The sequence below is a fragment of the Sus scrofa genome, chromosome 13, assembly GCF_000003025.6.
Source record: "Sus scrofa isolate TJ Tabasco breed Duroc chromosome 13, Sscrofa11.1, whole genome shotgun sequence".
NCBI lineage: Eukaryota > Metazoa > Chordata > Mammalia > Artiodactyla > Suidae > Sus > Sus scrofa.
In genome coordinates, this window is record NC_010455.5 from 92495769 (window position 1) to 92521824 (window position 26056).

Here is a 26056-nt window from a genome sequence, read left to right on the forward strand (position 1 = left end):
AATAGAAGTCTGTCCTATTTAAATATAATTTAAATATTTAAATTTTGTTATATTTAAATATAATTTAACAGTTATATAAATTATCTACTTTATAAGTTTACAGAAATACTTCTATCTCATATTTGTCCATATTCCAATTTTGCTATTTATCTAATAATATCCTTTATAATATTTCTGCTTCCAGTAGAGGAGTCATGTGTCACATTTAGTTGTAATGTCTCTTTAGCTTCCCTCAATCTGGAACATTTCCACAACATCCATCTTTTATGGAACTGAAAATTTTAAAGAATACAGCTTATCCACTTATCCATTTTTTCTTCTTAACAGAGAATTCCCTGTTTTGTATTTGACATTTTTTCATGATCAGTCAGGTTGTGGTTGTGCATTTTCTGCTATAATACTGCCTATATTGCATGTATAGGTGTCGTTCCTCTCATGCTGTTGCACCTAGAGGGACGTATGCTCATCTGTTCTACATCAGGGATGTTCACTTTGGTCACCTCATCAAGGTGTTGCCTAATTTCTCCATTTTATAATGACAACTCCTCATGAAAAATTCCACTTGGGTTTAGCATCAATCAGTGTTCTCATCTGATGCATATCACCTAATGCTACAAATGATGATTTTCCAACTCGAGAACTCCCGGCATATTTGCATCAGTATTCTGTAAGCAAAAGAACTCTCTTCTCCTCCATTTATTTAATTATTAACTGATGTTTCTATCTATTCCTGGTATGAACTCATGAATTTCTGTCTGTTCAGTGGTTATAATTCATTACTGCCTTAATTATTTTGTGCTCAGGTGGTCCACATTTAGCCAATGGAGCCCTTTCTTTCTGACTTCTGATGCCTTTATGGCATGCCCCCATAATATTAGTGAGTATGTTCCTACTCTCTGGAAGGAGACATCCTAGGCTGGACTGGTACCCATCCTATCTCACCCTTGGAATCATTCATTATCATTTCTTTCAGTGGGGAATGACGTTAGAGGCTGGGATCTGGGTGTTTAGCATACTCACTGCCACTGGAGTATTTTTGCTTCTTGACACCTTCAAGAGAAATATATTAATGCATATACATATATATAGACATAAACACAAATATGCATTCGTGAATGCATATGTGTTCATGCATTAAAGCGTTCATATATACACACATCTGTTTTGGACATCATGAATTCATCTGATACCTCTAATTCCAATCAATTCCAATCAATTCCTGTAGGATTCTTTCTTGCCCTCCCTTTTTCCATATTTTTGTGCTCCTTCTTTCACAGTGTGAGCGGCTGGATCCTAATAACATCAACATGCTTACTTATTTGCTCAATTCTATAGTATATCTAAAATAATTTCTAAATTGCTTTGCCCAAACATCTACTGCAGTAAACAACCCTACTGGAAAAGAAGGTAGGGTTTGTGTGCATTTGTCTCCCTACACTCACACCCCACCAAATACTGTATTTGAAAATTACTATATGAATGTTTTCCTTCCTTCCTTCTTCTCTCCCTCCTTCCATCACTCTTTTCCTTTTTTCTTTCTATTAAGGGTTATCATAATATTCATTTAAAATGCAATTAGTTTAATTTCTTTCAGTTTCCAGCTTTAAGATTTTTTTCCTTTGCATACTCATTGCTTCAATTTTATTTTTTGAATTGACTTAATCTTTTTTTTTTAAGCAGTGGAGATTAAGAGCTACTTTCCCAGGGCCATTTCTATTAAACAAACCTGATACAACCTAATACAAACATTATGATACAATTCATGATACAATTTGTTTGAATTATTTAACTTTTACCCTTATATTTCAAGTCTGTGCAATCTACATTTAGTCTAAAGTCAGTTATTCTCTTGGATATTCCAAAAAGTGACAATTTCAGAGGAGAAAGTAGATATCCACGGTTATTGGCCAACCTTATGAGTTTATTATTCCAAAGATATTCTGAAGTTAATTGTGTGTAAATCTTCACATTTACAAAAAATGATTAGATAAGGAAAGTATGATAAGAAGCAATGATAAGCACCAGAAAAAATTCTCACCCTTTTATGTAAGTGATTCTACAATGTTCCTGCCCCCAGCCCTCCCCGACATTCTGCTCCAGTGCTCGTAACTATGAATACAATCTAACATTTGTGGTAGCAAGAGAAAGTGGGTCAATGTCAAAATATTAAATTTCAATTCTGTCACTTACTGACCGTGGATCTTAGATAGATAGATTACTCCTCTTCCCTCTCCACATATCTGGTCCCATACCTTTAATTTAAAAAAAAATCCATACCTCCTTAACTTTCTGCCAACTTCTGGATAATACCTCAAAGTGATTATTAAACCTATTCACTCAGACGATAACAGATATATCAAAGTCAACATGTCCAAAATAAAACTCCTCATTGCCTACCCTTCTCTGCTCCATCTCTAATCTTCTTTGGTCAGTAAATGGCACCATCCTATACTCAGTTATTTAGGTTGAAAGCATCATTAATTTTTCTCTTTGTCTCACCAGCATCCTACATATCAGCAAGCCTGTTAATATAGTTTCTCAAAATATATCCCAGCACTGACTAAGCTTGTCTTTTCTACCATCTCAAGCACAGTGTGAGATACTGTCATCTCTGTTAGAGACTTGTAAGAAATTTCTTTTACTGCTCAGGCATCCTTGCCATCCTAGCTCTTTAAAACATAAATTGAATCATGTAACTTGATGCTCAGAAGTCTTCAATGGCTTCCTATTTTAATTTGGATAAAATTCAGATTCTTCATGACAGCCTATATGTCTTGTCCTCCACCTACATCTCCTCCCTCATACCCTACCTCTCATCCCATCATTCACTGTGCTCTGGCTCCACTCTTCATTGTGCTCCTAGGATATTTCCACCTCATTCTCTACTCAGGGCCTTTGCATGTGCTTATTCTTGTCTTTTCCTGGAATATTTTTCCCACACATATTACAATAATACAATCCTTCTTCATTCATATCTCTACTCAAATGCTCCTCCCAAAGTGTGTCTTCTATAAACAATGATGCATTTTATGGTAGTGTCCCTAACCTAGTCACTCTATATCCTTTTACCCCTTTTAAATTTTCCTGATAGCCCTCAATTCTGAGTGAAATGTTCATCTTTATTTATTTATTTAATTATTTATTATCTGTTCCTCCCACTAGAACGGAAGTTCCATGAAGGCAGTGATTTGGTCTGCTCTGTTTGTGCTATACACAGTATCTAGAACACTGCATGCAACATGGGAGGCGCTCAAATAAATGATTCAGCAAAAGACCTCAACATTTCTAAGCCACAGGTACAAATAAAACATTATTTATTTACCATAAATAATGTTTATGTACCATAAAATATTATGATAAAAATAACGGCTATCTCCCAAGGTTGTCTAGAAGAGGCCAGGGTTATGGTAGGGCTCTCAACTGCCATGCACTTGTCAGGTGGGGATACTTCTGTTACCACTGAGTGAAAGGAACTGAAACAAAAAGGTGGTCCCTGTAGACAACAAATAACCCAAGAAGTTCTCAAGTTCTCTCTCTCTCTGTCTGTTTTTTTTTTTCCTTTTCTTTTTTGTGGCCTGTGTCGGCTCTTCTTCACTGAGCTAAAAAGAGATATGTTCACAGCGGCTGCTGCTAACCTTTTAGATCCAGAGGGGCAGTCGCTGTGCTTTGCTGTCCCACCGCTTTTACACTTGTTCAGCCCCTGCCCTCACCACTAAGAAAAACATGCACTTGCTATTCTTTGCCAGTTAGGGTTCATTGCTTTCTTCAAGCCAGATGGAAGAGCAATCTCCTTCCAGAATCCTTTCCTGATGAACCATCTGTCTGAGTTGCCCTCATGACTGTGCATATAGTTCACATATTGTTTTGAATTATTTCCTTGTTCTATTTTTGATCATGAGGAGGAGCATAAAGCTACTCTAGGAAAACCTGTTTGGGGATTTTTTTTGGTATGTGCAAAATGTCAAGTTAGGTTATAAACATGTAATTTGATTCTTGAGATTATTAAGCTCCAAATAATAAAGGTGGTGGTGATGGTGATAATAATAAACTATACTTTTAGCACCATTTTAAGTGTATGTCACTTTTTAGTACTAGTTTTTAGTACCATTTAAAAATATTATTGTGTGCCAGGTGTGTCACATGAGTAATTTAACACCCTCTCCAACCCTGTAAAATAAGTACTATTATTCCCATTTCGCAGATTTAGGAGGAAAAAAAAAAAAAAGAGGTTCAGAGAGGAGGAGCCTGATAACTGTGACCAAGATAAAACTCATCTTGGTGTGTCTTTCTCTAAGTGGGATCTTTATCACGTTATTATTACTGCTTCTACTACTTACTTAATTGAGAAGCAAGGTAGGTAAAGCTGTGGTTTGATATGTTAGAAATGCTGCAGCCCTTGACTCAGAAATCTTACAATCCAGTAAGGTAAATATTTAAAGAAGTGGGTTTTAAGATATAATATGAAAAATATAGTGTCACCTGAGATATCAAAACAATAGAAAATTATACTTCTGGATGCAATGATGGAGCAGAAACCTCCCTGAAGGAAGCAGCTTTAAATTTGAACCATTAACATTTTATTAGGTGAAAAGGAAGTAATCAAGTTTTTGGAAATTTTCAGAAAATTTTCAAAGAACTAAAAGAAGTTATTACATGAATTTAATATTGAGTCGCTTTTTTTCTATTTTCAGTCCTATCATACAAGGTATTTGGTGACCCTGACTTTGTGGTTCTTCTCAGGAAGTAGGTTATGTGAAGAAAGGTTATAAGAAGACCATTTTCATTTTGAAGTGTGTTATTCATGTATTTATATATCAAGCATTATACATTGAGCACTGTTTTAGATGCTGGGGGAAAATAGTGATGGACAAGACCAAGTTTCTACCCTCAAGGAGATGAACTTCGTCTAGTGGGGATAGACAATGAGTAAACCAATAAACAAGTAAATTTTTTAAAAAGGAATTTCAGATGACAATAACAATATGCAGAAAATTCAGCAAAGTAAAAGGACAAAGAGAGCTGGCCTCCTGAAGTGGCCTCTCTGAAAGGGCAATATTTAAGCTAAGACCTGAATGCCAAGAAGCTGAAATTGCCCTGTGAAGAACTCAGGAAACCCAATGGGGAAGTGCAGAGGCAGGCATGAGCTTGGCATATCTGAGGAGCAAAAAAGGAGGAATCCAGTCCTCAGAGGGAAGTGGGAGAGGAAGCTAAGGAAGTGGGATTGACAGAGGGTTGGGTCACCTAGGTTTTAGGCCAAGGAAAGGAGATGTATACTGTGAACAAATATTTGTAAGGATGTGCACATGTGTGGATGGGGTAGAGGAGTAAAAAGAATGACCCATTCATTATTTATATTTAACAGAGGCCAGGAAAAAAATCTGTTGTTTAAAGAGAAGTAGGGATTACTGCATAAGTCAAAATTTTCTTAGGAGATAAATGATTATATTTAGATAAATTTTAGATAAACTGAGTTTACCTACAGAGGTTAACTACATTTTCTTGCCTTCTAATTTCCATAATAGTGTTTTAGAAGAGTGAAAAGATCTCAAATATTGTTTAAATTTGTCAACTTAAGGTTTTTCAGCAAAAATACTGTGGAGTAATTGACCCCAGTCATGGCCTTTGAAAATAAGTTCACTGATTTCTGGTAATGGGGTCATCAGGCACCTTCATTTCTGCATGGATATGAAGCAGAAAAGACTAGAGAAAAGACTGTTTTCCATTCTCTAGAGACAACAGATGTTCCTTTGTTCATTCTTCCTAAATCCCAGCGCAGCGCCAGTTATAATAGGGACCCTTGCAACATCAACCTGTTCCTCCTATGAGTAACAGTATTTTCTTATTCTGCATTTTCCACAGTAATTATAAATTCCCTATGATTTATTTTTATTATCCCATGAGCTCTAAATGACCTAATTATTTCTTTTACATCCCAGAGTTAGTTGTACATAATTTTTTGAGGGATTTGGGAGGCTGAGTATGATTTGAGAAGGGAATATAAAGCAGCTGACTGAAAAGGACATATTCTTTATTTTATGGAGTAAACAGATTCAATATCTAAGGACAAATGGCTTCCCCCTGTACTTGAGGAGTGAATTACAATTGGATATGTCTGCTGCTATTTCTGGTTTGGGTTAAGAATTGACAAAGAAAAAAAAAAAAAAAAACTACTGGTGACCTTGGACTGAGTGTGTGCTAGAAGGATGACAATGGGTGGGATGGAGAGGAAAGAAAATCATAATTTTCCCAAGGCAGGCAAGGCAGACATTGTAGGGGCAGAAGCTAACGTTGGAGTGCTCCTGACAATAAGAAAACCATTATGCTACTAGTATTGGGAAGTGTGGAGGGGTGCAAATAGCATGTGTTGTTTAAGCGCTGCATTGCATCCTATCGCATAAATACGTGGGCGTGATGACTCACCATATTATCAGATTAATGCAAAGTGTGAGATGGTATGTGGTTTCAAAGTGCATGTGTGTGACAGAATAAATGCATGAATATCTGCAGTGTGTGAATATTAGAGACCAGTCCTGAAACATGAAGCACTCTCTGACCTACTGCTTATTGGACAGCTTAACCAAGAAGCAAATATACTGAAACTATGTGGGTAGCAGGTTTTCTGTTGTTGACATGATCTAGACTCAAGAGGGGAGCATAGAAAGAGCACGTAGTTTGGGGAATGACTCTATTTAGTTAACTTGGGGCTGATAGTTCTCTAGTATTGGATGTGAAGAAATGTCTTCTCCAGAGCCAAGCAGACTCTCCTCCTGCCTTATTTGGCTTTGTTCTTCTGGTGGTGACCCATCATGTTGGAAAAGAATCTCTTTCAAAAGTGTAAATGTTCCTCTTTCTGTGGGTGATGTCATCATTCCTGTGGCCCAAGCCTTTGTTACTAAGTAGTACTTAGCAACACATAATCATTATTTTCTCCTCTTAGAGTTCTGAGCATGCTTGCTCTGATGAATTTAAGAGAGACTTTTTTTTTTTTTTCCAGGGAGGTAGGGATAAAATCTGAAAGAAAAAGGGAAGCTTGTCTGAATGGACCTCTTGTCTTGTGTTACTTAAAAGAAGTAAGTAGACAACTAAATTTTTATCCCATGGCAACAGCTTTGATGGGTTTTAAAAAAATCATAATAACTTCACGAATGGCTCTAAAGGAAATGATTTCCATACTACTGTGCATTATAAACCCTTCTTTAAAGTGTGATAGATGCTTTTGCTTGACTTGGCTTGGCTTGTCCTTCTAACATTTTTCCCATGTAAAGTGGGTAGGGAAAGTTGGACAAAAGAAAGCTGTGCACTGGCCAATAAAGAGAGATATTTCTAAAGTGCCTGTTTATCATTCTAGGAAACAGCTGGTATTCCCTTTTAATTACGGTCTACCTGTCTATTCAAAAAACTGTAAGAAGATCAGTTTTTTTGATCTGGTAAAAAATAGCTATAATTTTCTTAAGTTGTAATCGATTTTAATCCTCCTATTTTGAAAAGACTTGAAGTTTAAGCCCATCTTATTCTTTGAATATTCTAGATTTTTAAATTTGTAATTACTATCCATTGAAAATAATAACAATAGCTATAATTTATCAAATGCCTGACTCACGTTAAGTTAATTTTCATGAATTCATTCATCACAATATTATGAGGTAGACATTATGTCACAGAAAACTGAGACTTAGAGAAGGTGTCCAGGATCTCATGCCTAATTAACAGATTCCAAAAACTGTCTTTATTTCACAGGAGCCAATGTCATGGGCAGAATAGCAGCTTTTGAAAAATATTTCTGTTTTTTAACCCAATTCATAAAAAGAATGTGGTGCACACATAGGCCATTGCACAGGGTTGGCTAGGGAGAAGGGTATGCCTTGTTTCAACAATATCCAACAGGAATTCCCATAGTGGCTTAGTGGTAACTAACCCAACTAGTAACCATGAGGATGCAGGTTCAATCCTGGCCCTGCTCAGTGGTTTAAGGGATCTGGCATTGCTATGGCTGTGATGTAGGAGGGAGGCCAGCAGCTATTGCTCCAATTTGACCCCTAGCCTGGGAACTTTCATATACTGTAGGTGCAGCCCTAAAGAGCAAAAAAAAAAAAAAAAAGAACATCAAACAAACAGGCAGAAGGGCAAGGTGGCAGCAGCTTGCCAATGGAAACTGGCCCATGTGTCATATTTGGCATGTGTTTACCTGTTGCCAATAACCCCAAAGTAGATAGTGTTTTCCCTTTACTCACCCATAAGTTATTCATAAATGAAATAGATTACTTTAGTTGTCTTCTTCCATTATGTTAAGGAAAATATCCAAAGTTGTGCCAAATATCATCCATGTTCTCCTTTTCCTAATAATTAATTTGGCTGCCTCACATAACTTGGTTATCTGGTGCCAAGGATGCCCTTTTCCACAAGTTCAAGTCTAATCTGACAGAGTTAACCTTCCCAGAGCCCATGTAGAATTCTCAGTATGTAAGGACCCTGACAAACTGTTTACAGCTTCTTCCAAGACAGATCTACCAGTGTATTGTAAGAATAAACAGGCTTCAAAGTCCTCTCAAGGAGAAAAACTGTTAAAACTGCTAAATCTGTCTGTAATTTCGAGTATCTTTAGAGAAGAAAGACTTCATGAAAAGAGTGGTCCAGAGTGGCTAGCCTCTTTTTTACAGTTACTTTTTTCTTTACTTAATTGTAAAGACTAAATGACAGGTAGGAAAGTGCTTTTGTAGGAGCGTGGGTGTCTTGAAGCTGTGGAAGGAAGTTACACTGTGCATGGGAGTAAGCTTGTGGGTAGGAGTTACACACTACCGCTCTATTGCAGGTCTAGAATAATCATGCATAAACATCTTTACAATGGCACCTGAATAGAATTAATAAACTCCTATTAAAGGCACTTGATACATTATTTAAAATAAGCACATATTACCTTTTATATCCAGAAAAAAAATTACATCAGGAACAAGGATTTAAAAAAGAAAGCCTGTAACTTTGACAAAACAAAGGATAATACAAGTGTATTTTCACATATTAATTTAAAAGCTGACAAGCTATACTCTCCGAAAGTGTGAGAGAGAAGCTGGCTTTATGGGTAGATGTCATAGCCTTAAAAGATTAAACGCAGGAAACGAATGAAAGTAACACCAAAGAACACAACAAGCACGGAGGAGTCATGACCTGTCACAGATTTCTTCAAATGTTGCCCTCGAGGGCTGTGTGATGGACACCCTGCCCCTTAACAGAAATAAAGTCACTGTTTCATTCAATCAGTAATAGAATTATTTCTTAAGAATGAAGAGGAATTCAGGTAGTGTAGATGTGTAGTTTAAGTACTGAGATGACTCTCACTGGGCTGTAATTCCAGATATTTGAATTCAGTGAAATAAAAGGGAGATCATAATTTTAGATTCACCTGTTCACATTCTTTTTCTTCTCTTTCACTGCCCTTTGCCAATTTGTATTGTTTACTTAATTGAGTATCATCACTTACTATTTCATATCTATTGTCCCTGTTGGACTGCATGTTTCAAGAGGTCTAATGTTGCTCACCTTGCAGCCCCAGATTCCAGGAAGGGCTGGAATTATGCCAGGTGCTCAGTGACTATTTGTGGACCAACTAGGAAAGGTGATAGCGAGAAGACTTAGAGTAAAAATGCAGCAATTACTGGTGAGCTGGTGGCGTATGGCCAGAAAAGTTTGAAAAGGGAAAAGAATGTTCAACATTGTCTAAAAATACATTAATTACTGAGAAGGCTAGATGGGATCGGGTCCTGTCAGCAGTTACTCATTGCTAAGTCCATGGCAGAAATACAGGCATTCGAGTCCAGCCAGGTATTACCAGGAGGGTCATTTGGGCTGATGGCACATTCATAATGACGGTAAATTAAGACTTCTAATGTTTCTGGGGTTCCCACTGTGGCTCAGTGGTAATGAACCAGACTACTATCCATAAGGACACAGGTTTGATCCCTGGCCCTGCTCAATGGGTTAAGGATCTGGTGTTGCTATGAGCTGTGGTATAGGTCGCAGCTGTGTTTTGGATCTGATATTGCTGTAGTTGTGGTGCAGGCTGGTAGCTGAAGTTCTGATTCAAGATTCAACCTCTAGCCTCTAGGCTCTGATTCAATCTCTAGGAAAAAAAAAAAAAAGACTTATTACCTGCAAATGAGATTCAAATGAAAAATATCCTACTAATTTATTTTTATTTATGATTTAACTGTGTTAGTTTGTTGAATGAATTTATAAAATATACTAAATTTTGCTAAATAATTTTATTTCTAAGAATTACATATACATTTAAATTCATTTATACATATATTTTCAAATACATGATGCATATATATGCATATATTCTAGACTATAGATTTTTTTTTTCTGTAGCTCGATATCAATAAATCCAAAAGGAAGTGGCCCAGGATATTCAGAGGCCCTGATGTCATTCTCAATTGTGTTCGTGATCGCAATTTCTTAGGAAAAGACAAGATACAGAATTTTAAGCAAATGGCAACCTAAGCATTGTAGAACATGTAGGATTATCCTCTGTGTGGACTTGATTGTTTTCCTAGTTGTTTTTCAGCCCACAGGCCACTGATTCTCACCTGGTATAAAGTGAAACATATTTCAGTTACCTAAGAAACACCACATCCAACCAGGTGCATGACAAAGGTGCCACTCACCTTACCTCCCCACAACTAGTTTGACTTCCGAATTTCTGGATGCATATGGGCACCAGTTTACCCAAACCTAATTCTATTTGTGATAGAGTTTTCTGCAAAGAACGCTATTTCTATTGAGCCAAATAAACATTATTTGCTAACTGGAGGAAACTGAGCAGGTCAATGCGTTGCCACTGATTCTGAGTGATTTCATTTCATGAACTCTAGCTCATCAGTGGGAAACTTTGGCTGTACATTGGAATCATTTGAGGAACTTTAAAAAAAATATTGACGCTTGGGTGCCACTCACAGAAACTCTACTTTAGTTGCAACCCAGAAATAGATGGCTGTACTCTATTGATCCAAAATGTAGCCAAGGTCAAGAAGCACTGCCCTCAGTTTCAGTGTCTTCATTTCTAGGATGGGCTCATAAATACTATCACACTTGTCTCCTGTGAGAGTTCAGGAAGATAATGCATGTAATTAGAGTCCCTAACATTTCTGAATTCACCAGTTTCCCTTTTTCCTTTATTTTAGGAAAGGAAATAGAAAGGGAAGGACGTGGGAGTGGGGAGTCTGGGAAAGTGAGGAGGAGGGAGCCTTCCATAGAGCCCTCCTCCAAGTCCTGCCAATTAGCAGTTCATTAAGGTTAACAAGCTATCCTTTTGTCAAAGCAAACACTTTGGAAGGATTAAGCCTCATTCTTGCCTCAGTGTGAATGACTTTAATCAGATAATCTCCCATCACCTAGTTGGGGATTTGTGTTATTGAAGGTCTTGGGGAAGCAAGGAAAGAGAGTGGCAAGGCCAGCCTGGGGTTCACTGAGGGCAAGATGAGGAAGCCTGGTGGTCTGGAGCCCTAGGGTCTGGGAACTAGTCTTGACATTTAGTAGCCTTGACATAATGGTAGCATGAAAAATAAGAAAGACAAACTTCTCATGTTGCTGGGGCAATGATTTGTTAAAAGTGGTCCTATGATCCAAGTCCCTTGTCTGTCTAGTGGCCCTTCCTGACTTTCTTTCTGCCATCAAGCACTTAATATGTGCTGGGTAATTTTGCCATTTGCCAGCTGTTTGGGAGTCTGTGAGGAGCGAGGTCTTGCCCAGCAGCCCTATCCTCCTTGCCGTCTGCTTGGTGCATGGGTTTGCTGAATTTGGTTGAATCGTTTCCCTTGCTCCACTCTTTTCCAAAGGTGTGGGTTGTTTTTTCCCCCTAGTGTATCGCTTTTGACTAGACTAGGTTGTGAGCACTTTGAAGAAGTCTTAATGATTTCTGTATCCCCAAGGCCAAGAGCAACTCTTGATACATTGTCAGTGTTCAATAAATATTTGTTAAATGAATCAATGAACAATAAGGGGCATATGATGCCAACATGAAGGCATTAAATAACCTTAATTTATGGCTGTATTTCTTAGTGTCATCCTGTTGGACAAGGCAAAGAGAGAAGAAGAGAAAAAAAAGATGTGCATATGATGCTCCCACTGTTTATTCATAGTGTCAATAGTTGTTCTTATTCAGAAGTTCTTTTAGGATATTGCTTGAGACATTGTCTGAAGGTAATTTCTGGAAATAGGAAAAGAAGGAATAAGAGATGCTAACCCCAAACTCCAGAGAATCTACACAATGTAATGAGAAAGAGAGAATGTGGAATATAATTGAAATTAAAAAAAAAGGAACTTCAGAAAAAAGCATATAGATAGATACAGTGGACATATAGGAAAAGAAAAAGCAACCTTTCTATTGAAATTTTCAATGTTTTGTTTTGTTTTTCATTTAGGAGCTAAGGCAATGGCCACATTCCCCAGATGCTTTTATTCTAAATAGAATAGAGTTAATATGTAGACATGTTTGGATTACAGTCTGTAAGATAGTTACACTATGACATTTACACTGTTAGATTTAATAGATACTATTTTTTTCTTTTCTTTTCTTGGCTTTTTAGGACCATACGTGCAGCACATGGAAGTTTTCAGGTTAGGAGTTGAATCGTAGCTGCAGCTGCTGACCTACACCACAGCCACAGCAGTGCAGGATCTGAGCCATGTCTGCAACCTACACCACACCTCACAGCAATGCCAGATCCCTGACACACTGAGCACTGAGCAAGGCCAGGGACTGAACCTGAATCCTCATGGATACCAGTAGGATTTCTGCTGGGTCACAACGGGAACTCCTAATACTATTTTTAAATAGATACTTTTACAAGGGGCTTCTCAGCTAAACCCAAGCACACCATTTTATGAGATGGTAGAAAGTTACTTCACGATATTATATGTAATTATATATTATGAGGTAATATAAGTAATATGTCTACTTTGGCCATCTGGCTGTTTCAAATTTATTTTTGTAACTTTTACATTTATTAAAAGGCCATTAGTGTATATTTCTTTTCCTTACTGACAGTTAGTATCCTAAGACATATGTATATCCCAGATAGAGTGTCTACAAATACATTACATATTGGACATTTGACTTCAGGATCTGGGATGTAGGCTCAGAAATGCTGTGGGGCAGGAGGCTTGATTCCTTATTAACTGTGAGGTTTTGGTCAAGGGTCAATTCTCCAATCTTTGTTAACTTATATAAGTGAGGATTATAATGAATATCAATGACAAGGAAGTTATCATTTGTTTTATAAAGTTATGAGATTAAGTGGGGAAAAAATGGCACAAAGTTGCGTGTATAGTACAATATCAACTGTGTAAAAAAAAATGTGTTGAGAGAAGCCTGGAAAGAAATAAACTGTAATATTATCAGTGGCTGTCTCTGGGAAATGGAATCACTGCTGACTTTATGAAAATGTTCTATCTTCAGTAATTTTGAATTTTCTATACTGTGTTGACTTTAAGGAAATATGTCCCCCCTCCCCATTTCACTTCTCTCGAGGCCTGGAGGTGGTCATCTTAGAGATTCTCTTCAGCTCTGAGATGAAAAATTCTAATGTTTAGAATCAAATCCCTCTCTTCTGTCTGGACTTTAGCCATTTGCTGCTTTGCTATTATGGACAGGGCCCACTCTTTTGGTTTGCTCTCATTCTTAGCAGAAGTGCATTTTCTGCTTTCTCTTCTGAGATTAGACCATTAGCCACCTACACACAGCAGTCAAGTGTTACCTAGTTATCTTCATGAAAAACAAATCTGGATCCTGTGTTATTCTACCCCTACCTCTAATATAACCAAATATGTCAATGGTTCCCGCCAACCAAAAGTATCATGACTGTGCCTTTGCATTTTGAGTGTGATTAATTTTATTAAGATTCATTGATTCTCTCACTAGACTACAAGCTCCTTGAGGTTAGGTATCCCATGAGTTGTTATTGTTTGTTTGTTTTGTTTTGTTCTTTAAAGACCTATATGACATTTTATTTATTCACTCCTTGGTTGATGAACATTTGGGCTGTTTCTCCTTTTTTAAAAATTAGAGTATAGTTGATTTCCAGTGTTGTTTCTCTTTCTGCTGTACAGTATAGTGACCCAAATATATTTTCTTTTTCTCATACAATCTTCCATCATGTTAATCATGTTCATCATGTTCAACCTCTATTGAATAGAGTTCCCTGTGCTGTACAATAGGATCTCATTGCTTATGCATTCTAAATGTATTAGTTTGCATCTACCAACCCCCGACTCCCAGTCCATCCCGCTTCCACCCTGCTCCCCTCCTAGCAACCATAAATCTGTTCTCCATGTCCACTATCTGTTTCTGTTTTGTAGATAGGAGGATCATTAGTGCCATATTTTAGATTCCATGTATAAGCGATGTCATGTGGTATTTGTCTTTCTCTTTCTGATTTACTTTGCTTGGTATGAGAATCTCCAGTTCAATACATGTTGCTGCAAATGATATATATATATATATGCCACATATATATATATATATATGCCACATCTTCTCAAACTGTTCATTTGTCAATGGACATTTAGGTTATTTCCATGTCTTGGCTATTGTGAATAGTGCTGCAGTGAAGACAGGGGTGCACTTATCTTTTTAGATTATAATTATGTCTGGATAGATGTCCAGGTGTGGGGTTGCTGGATCATATGGTAGTTCTTTATTTAGTTTTCTGAGGAACCTCCATACTGTTTTCCATAGTGGTTGTACCAGTTTACATTCCCACCAACAGCGAAGGAGGGTTCCCTTTTCTCCATACCCTCTCCAGCATTTGTTATTTGTTGACTTGTTAATGATGGCCATTTCTGACTGGTATGAGGTGGTACCTCATTGTAGTTTTGATTTGCATTTCTCTAATAATTAGTGATGTTCAGTATTTTTTCATGTGCCTACTGGCAAACTGTACGTCTTCTTTGAAGAAATGTCTTAATTTAAGTCTATTGCCCATTTTTCGGTTATGTTGCTTGTTTTTTCTTGTTGTTAAGTTGTATGAGCTGTTTGCATATTTCAGAGATTAGGCCCTTGTCCATTGCATCATCAGCAAAGATTTCCTCCCATTCTGTGGTTGTCTTTTCATTTTCTAAACTGGTTTCCTTTGCTGTGGTTTCCTTTCCTTTCCTTTTTGAGTTTAATTAGGTCCCACTAGTTCATTTTTGTTTTTATTGTTATTATTCTAGGAGGTGGATCAAACAAGATGTTGCTATAATTTATGTCAAGAGTATTCTGCTTATGTTTTCTTCTAGGAGTTTTATATTATCTGGGCTTACATTTAGGTCCTTAATCCTTTTTTTTTTTTTTTTTTTTTTTGTCTTTTTAGGGCTGCATCAGCAGCATATGGAGGTTCCAAGGCTAGGGGTTTAATCAGAGCTGTAGCCACTAGCCTAAACCCCAGCCACAGCCACAACAACACCAGATTCAAGCTGCGTCTGTGACCTATGCCACAGCTCATGGCACCACCAGTTCCTTAACACACTGAGTGAGGCCAGGGATGAAACCTGCGTCCTACTGGATGCTAGTCAGATTCATTTCCACTGAGCCATGATGGAAACTCCTCCTTAATCCATTTTTAGTTTATTTTTGTGTATCGTGTTAGAGAATGTTCTGATTTCATTCTTTTACATGTAGCTGCTGTCCAGTTTCCCCAACAGCACTTATTGTGAAATAGAGGCATGGTGTAAAAGTGTTTTCTGTATGCAAAGAAGGAAGGAAAGATGGAAAAGTGGAAAGGAAGAAAATTGAGGAAAAAAGAAACAAGGAAGAAATAGAGAAGGAAAGAATTTTACTCCTAGAGAGCTAAAATACCTCTGCTTCATGTTAAATTTGGGGAACACTTATGTCTGTGTTAGAGCTTCTTGTTGCACCAGTGTCTTTAAGAAAAACAATGAAAATAAATGGCCTGAGAGGGTCATAAGACATTGATTCTAATTCTTCTCTGTCTTGCTTCCAATTTACTTATACAATGTCCTTTGGTCTAACAACAGGACAGGGCCAGAAAGTCTCTAATATTCCATTCCCTACTAAAATTTTGTGGTTTGAAACCTTTTATTCTGAAATGTATTTGGTTTCTATTTTCCTATTGTCAGATGCCAAAATCATTATACTGAAGATTTATATTCAACTTTTAGGTAAAATAGCTTAGCTGAAAAATACACAATAAAATTAATATTTTAACTCAGTTTTAGTCTTTATAAGCATTTTAAGACAAGTATATTGACTTATATTTTTACATGTATGTGATTTGCACATTAAATGGCATATGAAATATATACACAATATGTTGTTTTACAAAACATGCTTTATGCACGTACAATATATAATAGAATATATTATTTACATTTAAATACCAGGCATAATTTTAAAAGCTTACTTGGTATATGAGATATGTAAAGATCTTAAACTAGATTTAGGTAAACTAAATTCACATAATTCTATTAAGTCTATTTATTTAGATACCTGAACAAATTTGAATCAAGCTACAGAAGAATGCTCCCATCTCCTTACCTGCTGTGAAGCTAAATGGAGTTACATGCAATGCCTCTACTTAAAATGTATTCCCTAGACAAGAGAGTTTCAAATTTTTCATTGTCTTTCAGCAGCTTCTTCTCTTAACTCTATATTTAACCATGGATTAAAAATCATGGGACCTGAATTTGGGTCTCAGTTTTGACCCTATCTTGCAATGGATTCTTTTTATTCTGGTATAATAGAAAGAGCATTTCTAGATCCGTGATTCAAGAACTTTTCATGTTTAAAGTTTTAAAAAGCATACCTGCTTGGGAATTCCCATTGTAGCTCAACAGAAATGAATCTAACTAGCATCCATGAGCACACAGTGGATTAAGGATCCAGCGGAGTAAGGATCCAGTGTTGTCGTGAGCTGTGGTGTAGGTCAGCAGCTATAGATAGCTCCAATTCCAACCCCTAGCCTAGGAAACTCCATATGCTGTGGGTGCAGTGCTAAAAAGCCAAAAAAAAAAAAAAAAAAAATAGGTATACCTGCTCGAAATGTTTTCATTTAGATGATTTGTTGTTGGGGTAGGTAGGAAAAGCAAATTATATTGGAAAGGCAGTGAGAGCTTACTGACCTTTAAATGTGGTATGCCGGACAAGAAAGATATAGGTCACAAACACACACATAGTCACACAGGCACCATAAACACTTCCATTTGAATGAAAAAGATAGATGCTAGCTTTCCCTTTATCTGTATAATTGGTAAACCAAGTAGTTGACATCATCTCTGAGAATCATATTCTTAGCTGAATCTCTGTTGGGATTCATTGGTATAATTACAACTTGAATGGTCTGAAATCTTTCAGGAAACTGCAGTGAATATTCTTTCCTTTATCCAAAAATGTAGTTTCATTTCATCTGAAATTGTTTTCTAGAATTTCCCTCTCCACCTACAAATGACATTCTTTTTATACTTATAGATGGGCTGACTCATGAACCTGTGTACTCTAACTAAACTTCACAGATGTGAGAAGAACCGTAATGCTCTCCTAGCACTGAGGTAATATGATTGGCATTCTAAGTGGGGAGCTATTTACTTTTTATTACTGTAATGATTTTTTAATAATTTCCACAATTTGAAATGTGGTTTGAATGCCACTGGTAGTTGAAAGCTAGCAACATGATTTAATATTTTTAGCATATGTTCTGGTGTTTGCTATAGTGCTTTAAAATGTTAAATGCCACTATTCATGTTATAGTATCATCAATGATAATAAATTAAGCTAAGCCAGTGGCAATGAAGTTTTATATCACAGTTTATTTTGACTCACTTTTGAGTCCTGGGTTGACCATTATTTTGTACAAGTTTTCTTAGTCATCCCTTTTTCCTCTCTCTAACGTGAAACAACATTTTTTCCCTTCTTCTTTGTCAGTTTACTAGGATGTTTATTCTACTGTTTCCAGCATTCAAGGGTCTTTCTTGTATTTCTTTGTATTCTGTTCAGTGGAGCAGAAAATTTGTCTCAGTTTCAATTTCCCTTTTGTTCCCAGAACTTCCCCCCTCCTCCAGTGCTGAAGTGGAGAAATAATTTCCCTTCTTGCACCATACACAGGTTCAAAGTCCTGTTTTTTACCATGTTGCTCCAAACAGTGAATTTTATAACTCACATGAAAAGAGAACACCAAAGCTCCAACTTGGAAGTCTACAAGGGTCTGAGAACAATTGAAAATAAGTTTCTACAACTGCAGTTAGCCCTTAGCAGTTCATTGGACATTCTGAGGAGAGACACAGGGAAGCCAGTGAGGGTACCAACCTGCCAGCACATGCATGGGGGCCCAGCTCAGAAGTCAGGGCTGTTGTCATGGAGAATGGAAGTAAGCCGGAGAAATTAAAAAGCAAGTAGCAAACAATCCAGTAGGCTAAGCCAGGGACTTGGGAGTCTCCCAAGGCTCCTCCCTTCCTCACTCCCTGCATGAGTCATTTTTCCAGTCTGTCCACACCCATTTACCCTTCTTCCATCGGCCCCCACCCCCACTCCCACTCACCCTCCAAGCTGCTGCTGAATCTTACTGAAATACAAGTCCAAACTCCACCTTTCCCCTTGCTGTGTCAACTCATCTGGAGCATCACCGTTTTCAGAGTAAAGCTGAGACTCTTTGGATTACACAGACCTTCTTTTAGCTCATTTGCTGCCACTCCCCTACAAGTATCTGGCTTTCACTTCTAACAGAAGGACAGACAGGTCCATTGTATTTGCCAGACTCTTTTCTCCAAGGGACCTAGACTCAACTCCCTTTCCATCTTGCTAATTTCTATACACCTTTCAAGGCATCCATTAAAATAACTCCCCCAGGAAGTCTTCCTGACTCTCCTCAGGCCCACTTTGGGCTTTCTTGCATCATTTTAGTATTTCTCCTTCAGGCAGAATTAATTGGTTTATTTGTGTCTTCCCTAGTACAAGTATTATCCTTGAGGGTAGGGACTCTCTGTTATCCATTCTCCAATCTCTGGCATAGCAGGCTCTTGATGTAGTTGTTGAAATGAATGCTGAATTAGAAGAAAGGAAGTCCTCATAGCTTGGGCTAGCTACTAATTGGCAGATAGAGAATGCCCATCCCTGTTCTCTGAGAAACTGTTGGTTTCCTTTTAAATTTGTTTCCACTGTGTGTGCATTTGGGTAATTTTTAATGGTTAATACTGAGAAGTGGCACCATCTAATTCATTTATTTATTTGTTCTGGAAGGGAGCAGTGCACAATATTAACTCAGTGTTTTGTGGATCTAGCTAAGGGTAGAGAACTCAAGTCTGTTATTAATGCCTCTGGAAGTATTTCCGTACTTTAGCACCTTTCATGATGTTTTTCTTTCTACTTAAGCCATCCCAACTCTCTTTAACACAACCTAATAACTTGTAGGAAGAACATCTCATAATATCTAGTGTTTTGTCCTAAATTGTGCCCAAAAGATGGGAAAATATTTTTACTTAGGATCATCATTGAACAAGTTATTCCCTAAATCCAAAGGAAATTTTACCCTTGAATCTCTAAAACTTGATCACATCACAATAGTCCAGGATTCTTTCCATTCAAAGTGAAGCCAAGTTACATCTTATAATACCCAGTGAATTATGATTTTGGATTGTGGTTTATTTTGTTCTAGCAATAATATGACTTATTTGCCTTGGACTATGTCAGTATTTCAGAAAATGAATATTTTACGTTGATAGCAGGGCTCTGCTTTTTGTAAATCATGTAATGCAGAGTTGGGAAGGAAGGAGATTTTACATTCCAAATATTATTTACAAAGTAGATGGGACGCTGGTATGAGTGTTCATGCTTGTGTGACAAGTTTTATTAAGGAATTCCAAAACTGTGGACACGCTGTTACTTTAGAAAGATACACAGTGGCAGTCTTGCGGATGTTTTTCCCGCCTGTGAGCCATCCAGGTTCAAAAACTGTGTGCTGCATTTTAAGGGGGCAGCCTCACCAGCTCCTACTATTTTATCCTGATTTTGAGACTCACCTTCAGTCTAACCTTGCCGGCTGCCTTACCAAGCCCCATCCAGGAGCCTCTTTCAAAAACGAACCTATCTGTCTGCTTTGCCAGTTGGAAGGAGCAGAAAGTACTAGGGGCGAGTCCCATTTGCACTATAGCTTGGAGGTTATAATGTTGAACGTATAAGATGGAAGATACCACCGGGAGGCGGCGGGGATGCACCTCACCAGCGCCGGCTCGGGTTTCCTCCGGCTCTCTGCGCCGATCAGCGAGTGGCGGCGACCACCCCCGGCGGACTTTGTTTGGTTGAGGGGCTACGGGGTGGCAGGGGGCAGAGCTGCAGGGCGGCGGAAAGTTGAAGAGCGTTTTTTTTTTTTTTTTTTTTTTTCGCCGCCGCGTGCGTTCCGGGGCTCTTCGAGTCCGCCCAGGGCTTCCTGGTGGGGCTGGGCCGGCGGGGGAGGGGCCGCGCAGCAGCAGCGGAAACCAGACCTCGGCGATAAGAAGCTGCACAGCGACATGCAACAGTCTTTTCACTGCAGCTGAATGAGTTGTGGCGCTCACAATGCTCCCGTGACCGGGAACTGACAAGTTCAATTTTAAATCGCGGGCCTCTTGGAATCATGACTCCCACAATGCCTTGGGCACTCGCTGGGCAGTCGGGCTGCCTCTGAAAAAAAAAATGTGAGAGGTAAGTTTCCATTTTCACAGTTTGCTCGCGCTGTTCTGCTGCTCTGCATTGTTCGTACTCTTTCGGGGCTGTACATGGCTGAAGGAGGAAGTGAGAGGAGGCTCGGGCCGGCGTACCACGCTGGATGGTTTCCTATCACACACCATCTCGAGCTAGAGGGAAAGCGGGAGGTTGCAGCTGCAGCCCAGCTCCGGGCAGCCCTTCCCTGGGCTCTGCGGACACTGTCAGCACTGCCAGCTTCCCACTTGGCAGCTTAAAAGAAAGAAAGAGAAAGAAAGACAGCAGGAAAGAGGGGGGAAATAAAAGAAACAGGTGCGTGAAAGTGTACTTACAACTTAACGACCTTTGTCGGGGGAAGATGCGAGTCCATCAGATGGGAGCCACGGTTTCTCCCAAGAGATCCCGCATCCCTGTCCCCGGGGCTGCCGTCCAGCCCGGTTTTCATCTGGGCCAAATATGTGCACGCAAAGGTTAATTCTCTGCTTGCTACCCATAAATTACGCATGACATGTTTAGCTGGGCTTCCTTATATGGAGAGTGCTGTATTTCAGTCCAGTTTGCCTTTTGCCAAGTTTACAGGGCGGAAGACGCCCTCCTTGAGAGGGCTCCTTTTTTTTTTTTTTTTTTTTTTCATCGTTTTGTAGTGCGTCACTCAAAAACTGTACGAAAAGTAAGTATAGACGCTATTTGGGTGGAGCCACAGTTCGTTGATTGAATTGCTTTCATGAAAGGTTGAGAAGAATGAAAAGTAGTTAGTACTTGGGTTCTCGTTTTTTAGACAAAAGCGGGACAAATATGTAGCGCGTTCCCCCCCCCCCTTTTCTTTTTTTTTAAAACGGAGCCGGAATCTGTTATTGGTAGTAATGTGTCATGTGAGAATACTTTGATTCCAGAGCCTGTAACACGAGCAGGTATATGGTGGAGCTTATGCTTGCCCCTCTCTCTGCACTTTACAACTACAGTGATGTAGCTAGAAGAGTAATTGTGTTCTTAAATCTCTCAGAAGCCAGGAGAATATGCTGCTGCTAGGGTTCTGTGGTGTAGTTAGGAGGAGTGTGCTTCCCTAGGATTAAGATTGAGTAAAGATCTGCGAGGAGGGTTATTGCCACTGCCTTTACTTTGTGTCCCCACCAGCCCAGGCACAGGTCCATAGCAAATGAATGGTAAACTGTGCCATACTGGGAGGAATTTCTTAAATTAATACACTGAGAGAGAAGTCATAATGAATGCCTTTGGATTTGCAGGCCTTCTCAATGTGCTTTGAAATACTACACCAGTGGACACGGTGTTCCTCCCTCCTGGGTTTGGACACAGTGTCTGTTTATACACAGAGGGTATTTAGTACATAACTATTCTATACCAGCATAAGTGATCCACTCCATGTTATCTCTGTGGGTTCCTGAGAGCATTGGTGTTTCTCGCTGTCTTGCTGTTGAGATAAAATATCACTGAGACAAGTTAAAATGAAAGTTCAAGGGCTGTAAAATTCATCCTAGGAATACTTAGTTCAATGTTTTAGATATAGTATTATAGCCCAGGAATACTTAGAATGTCTTAGATACAGTATTATAGCCAGAGACACCTAAGTTATTTTGTAGTCTGAGAAAAGCACTTTGTTGTCACTTGTATCTTTGCTTTCTTAAAGTTGGTGACAGCTACGAAAAACTATTTTTTTAGGAACCCTCCAGCCTTCTGATATTCATCAGTGTTCATGGGGATGAAGAAAAAAGATTTTTTTTTTTTTTTGATTACTAGTGTATGGTTAGGTCTTTCAGAAGGTAGACACAACTTTTAATTTTATTTGTTTAATGGGGGGTTTCCTCACTGAGGACTACAAAAGTTGCCTTTTGTGTTTTAAGGAACAGGTTGGGTCAGCACTAGAAAACCTGTTCATCCATCCGTCTATAATTACAGTGTCACTTAAGACATAATAATCAGGTTTTATTATTACTAAGAGACTGAGAAAACCTCACATGTGCCTAGTTTAATTTTTTTCCCTAATGTAACTAAAAACAAATTTGGGTGCAGATGCACATCAAGTGTGATATTCTGTGCAGCCACGCCAACAGAGAATCCAAAGTGTTTTATGGTTTGAGATATTATTGCTTGTGTTTACGTTTCCACATTTGGGGCAAACTTAGACTCCAAGTTGAATTCATTAAATTTTGATTCCAACATTCTGTTCTTCCTCTGGGCACAGAATTCCTATGAAATGAAACACTGGGTTCTGTTCCAGAACAAGAACAGACTATCCAAGGCTTCTGGGGGTGGGGTGAGGGGAGTAAAATCATATTTCTCATCTAGGAAGAGTGTGTTACTTTGTTATATAAAATGTCCTACCTTTACTGTCAGCAAAACAGTTACCCTTGCATTTATCATTGTGACCATACTTTAGGCCTGTATTTGATATATCTATTTATGGAAACAGAGAATAGCCTTGCTTCACCTTCTGGCTTTCTGCTTGGTGATAGAAGATGCAGAGATTAGAGAAAATCTCAGATCCTGCTTAGAAGAAACTGACAGGAATAGGTGATTGGGGTTTCTTATACTCTAAGACATCAGAGTGGGCAGTAGATATGAAGGTTAGGTGAGCAGATGAAGGAAGTAAAATATACTCACTTAAATGTTTGGCTCCATATAAAATCCTAATGGCGATACTGATCATAGAAGATATTACATAGAAAGATTTTAAAGTATGTGACCTTTTAGGCCAGAAAGCTTCATATTTTTGGAATCTAGAGTGTACTGTCCAGTATAGTAGCCACTAGCTGCATGTGGCTGTTGAGCACCTGAAATATGGTTCTCTGGATTGAGGTTTGTTCTAAGTGTAAAATACATACTGGATTTTGAACACTTTGTACAAAGCAAAGAATGTAAAACAACTGACTATATTTTTTTATATTGATTATATGTTGCAGTGATAATATTTGGATATATTGGTTTCAGTAAAATATATTGATAGATTAATTTCACCTGTTTCCTATTACTTTTTAAAATATGGCTACTAGAAAACTTAAAATAACAAGCATGACTTGCATTATATTTCTATTGGACAGCTGTTCTAGAAAAAAATCAAGAAAATTGCATTCTGGGGAAAAGCATAAAGTGTTCACTGGTCAAAACACAATAAAATGGGCTTTTATTTTTACAAGCTAAAGAAGTTTATTATACGTAAAAGACCTTGTCTTTCTTACCCATTGTTACCGAAATTTGAGAAAACACATCACCTAACATCTATTTTTATTTCCTCAAACTACTATTTAGTTTAGAGATTTAATGGTGAGTTAGTAATAACAGAGAAAAGGCTTATAATTAGGGGATGAGTCTTAACACCTCTCAAAGGCCAGAATAGAGTATGATTGCTACTTAGGAACATTTTAGAGACACTGTAGTTATCATTGTCCTGAAGTTACCAAACACACACAAGTCACTAAAATTTATTTTAAAATAGATTTTCAGTAAATAGCAATTATCTTCAAATGCTTAATATATATTTTCCCTTGCTATGACTTCCCTTCTTTAGAAAATAAAAACACCAAATAAATCCTGACCATATGTTAATCAAAGATTAATGAATTCAGAAGAGTAAAATCTAGAGAATAGGGCATTGTTTTGAAAGTTTATAAAGGTAAAAATATGTTTCTACAGTAATGTTATGGGCTTTGAAAAATTCCTATACACGGAGACATTGTCTTTATAATTTGAACACATTCTTGAGAAAGCATCTGACTGGTAAACAAAGCACAATGGCATAGGTCCTGGAAACATTCCTTTCAGATATTTTCATAACTGAAGTACATTTTGCCATGCACTGTGAGTGTTAAACTGAAAAAAAAAAAGTCATTTTCTATCCATATAAAGTATGCTTCTTTTATTATCCTTGAAGGATGCCAGAGATATAAAACAGGATAGATGCAGTGGCTTCTTCTCTGACTGGGAGGAGGGAGCAGAATTTACAGAGAACCTCAGAAGAGTTGCCTCCCGGCTTGGTGCCATCTTGAATCTGTCTCCCACTATATGAGGCATAACTGCCATTAGTGTCAATGCATGTGTGGAGCCTGCGGGGAACAATGAACCCCATTAACTTTGTGGAAGGTTTCTGATGAGTCATGGAGCAGATTCACTAATGGTTGGAGAATTATTGATTACAAAGCAGAGGATTCAAGAAGAGCTATTGACATGTGGCACTAAACGTCTCTAGACATATTTTGCATTTTTAGAGTTGAGATAGGAAACTTGGTGTTTATGTAGTGTTTGTATGTGATAAAAAAATACATTTATATAAGCATTATAGCTATATCCTTGAAAAAACACTTAGCAAATATGAGGTTATAGTTTTCTACAGATTATTTTTCTTTCAATGATTTCATTCTATCTCTTTCAGATAATCATGTTCTCTGAGAGGCATTTTATCACTTCTGCCTATTATGTCTGTAAAAATGAAAAACATTTGTAGGATTTATGTTAGAGTCTTAGGTATTACGTATTTGGTACTCTTCCCATGATTCTTGAAATCCTAATTCTATTCCACATTTCTGTTAAATGTTAAAACAGTTCAGGATATATTAATCTCAAGATGAAATGTAGTCATATTGAATAGAGTGGAGAATTATTTTTCTACTGAGATCAATTATTTTTAAAAAGTGAAGATGTTTCTGAAATAAGTATTACTTTTTCAAGTAGGGTATATGCTCCAAAAGAAAAACTTTTATCTCTTTTGATATTGTTTTAAGCAATTCAGAGGTGTTTCTTTTATATACCCAAAGAGGTGAATAATAGCTGATTAGGTACATAGTCTATTCAAGTGTGGGGATACAATTTGTATTAAGTGTATATATGAAGATGTAACTTTTCCCATGACAGTGCCAATTCATTCAAATCATTTGGATGTTAAATAAAATGATATTTTTAAAAAGAATTGTGGTTAAACCCTAAACATAATCCACAGGCTCTCCATGCATATTATCAACTCCATTCTAGTCCCTCTTTAGCTAAATTTACAGAATGAAGATATTTCTTCCTGGTTCCCATTGTGGTGCAGTGGAAACAAATCCGACTAGTATCCATGAAGATGTGGGTTCGATCCCTGGCATTGCTCAGTGGGTTGCTGTAGCTGTGGTGTAGGTGGGCTGGCAGCTACAGCTCCAATTGGACCCCTAGCCTGGGAACTTCCATATGCCGTGGGTGCAGCCCTTAAAAAAAAGGCAAAAGGAAAAAATCCTCCAAAGGATTCTTAAAAAATTGATCTTGACACTGGGTTTTCTCTGTATTTTCACTTTTCAAACAGTTGGGGAGCTATTACGATTGAATTTATTTTAAAGAGTTAAGATTCTACAATCATGGGAACATGTTTAATCATATGAAATAAACATTACATGCTGATTTGAGGTA

At 37.8% G+C, this 26056-nt stretch overlaps 1 protein-coding gene across 40 annotated transcripts in view; it reads left to right on the forward strand.

The window, feature by feature from the left end:
* MBNL1 (muscleblind like splicing regulator 1) overlaps positions 1–26056 on the forward strand; it is a 204458-nt gene that overhangs the window by 3991 nt on the left and 174411 nt on the right. For 8 of the 40 annotated variants that reach the window (XM_021069633.1, XM_021069646.1, XM_021069639.1 and 5 more), the window contains exon 1: positions 20399–20665. The exons of 4 other annotated variants lie outside the window; for them this stretch is intronic. The gene's annotated coding sequence lies outside the window, so the exon portion shown is untranslated. Of the gene's footprint in view, positions 1–6994; positions 7071–17461; positions 17542–20225; positions 20666–26056 lie in introns of those variants that run through there. 28 more of the 40 variants (XM_021069664.1, XM_021069634.1, XM_021069643.1 and 25 more) reach the window with 17 other exon arrangements.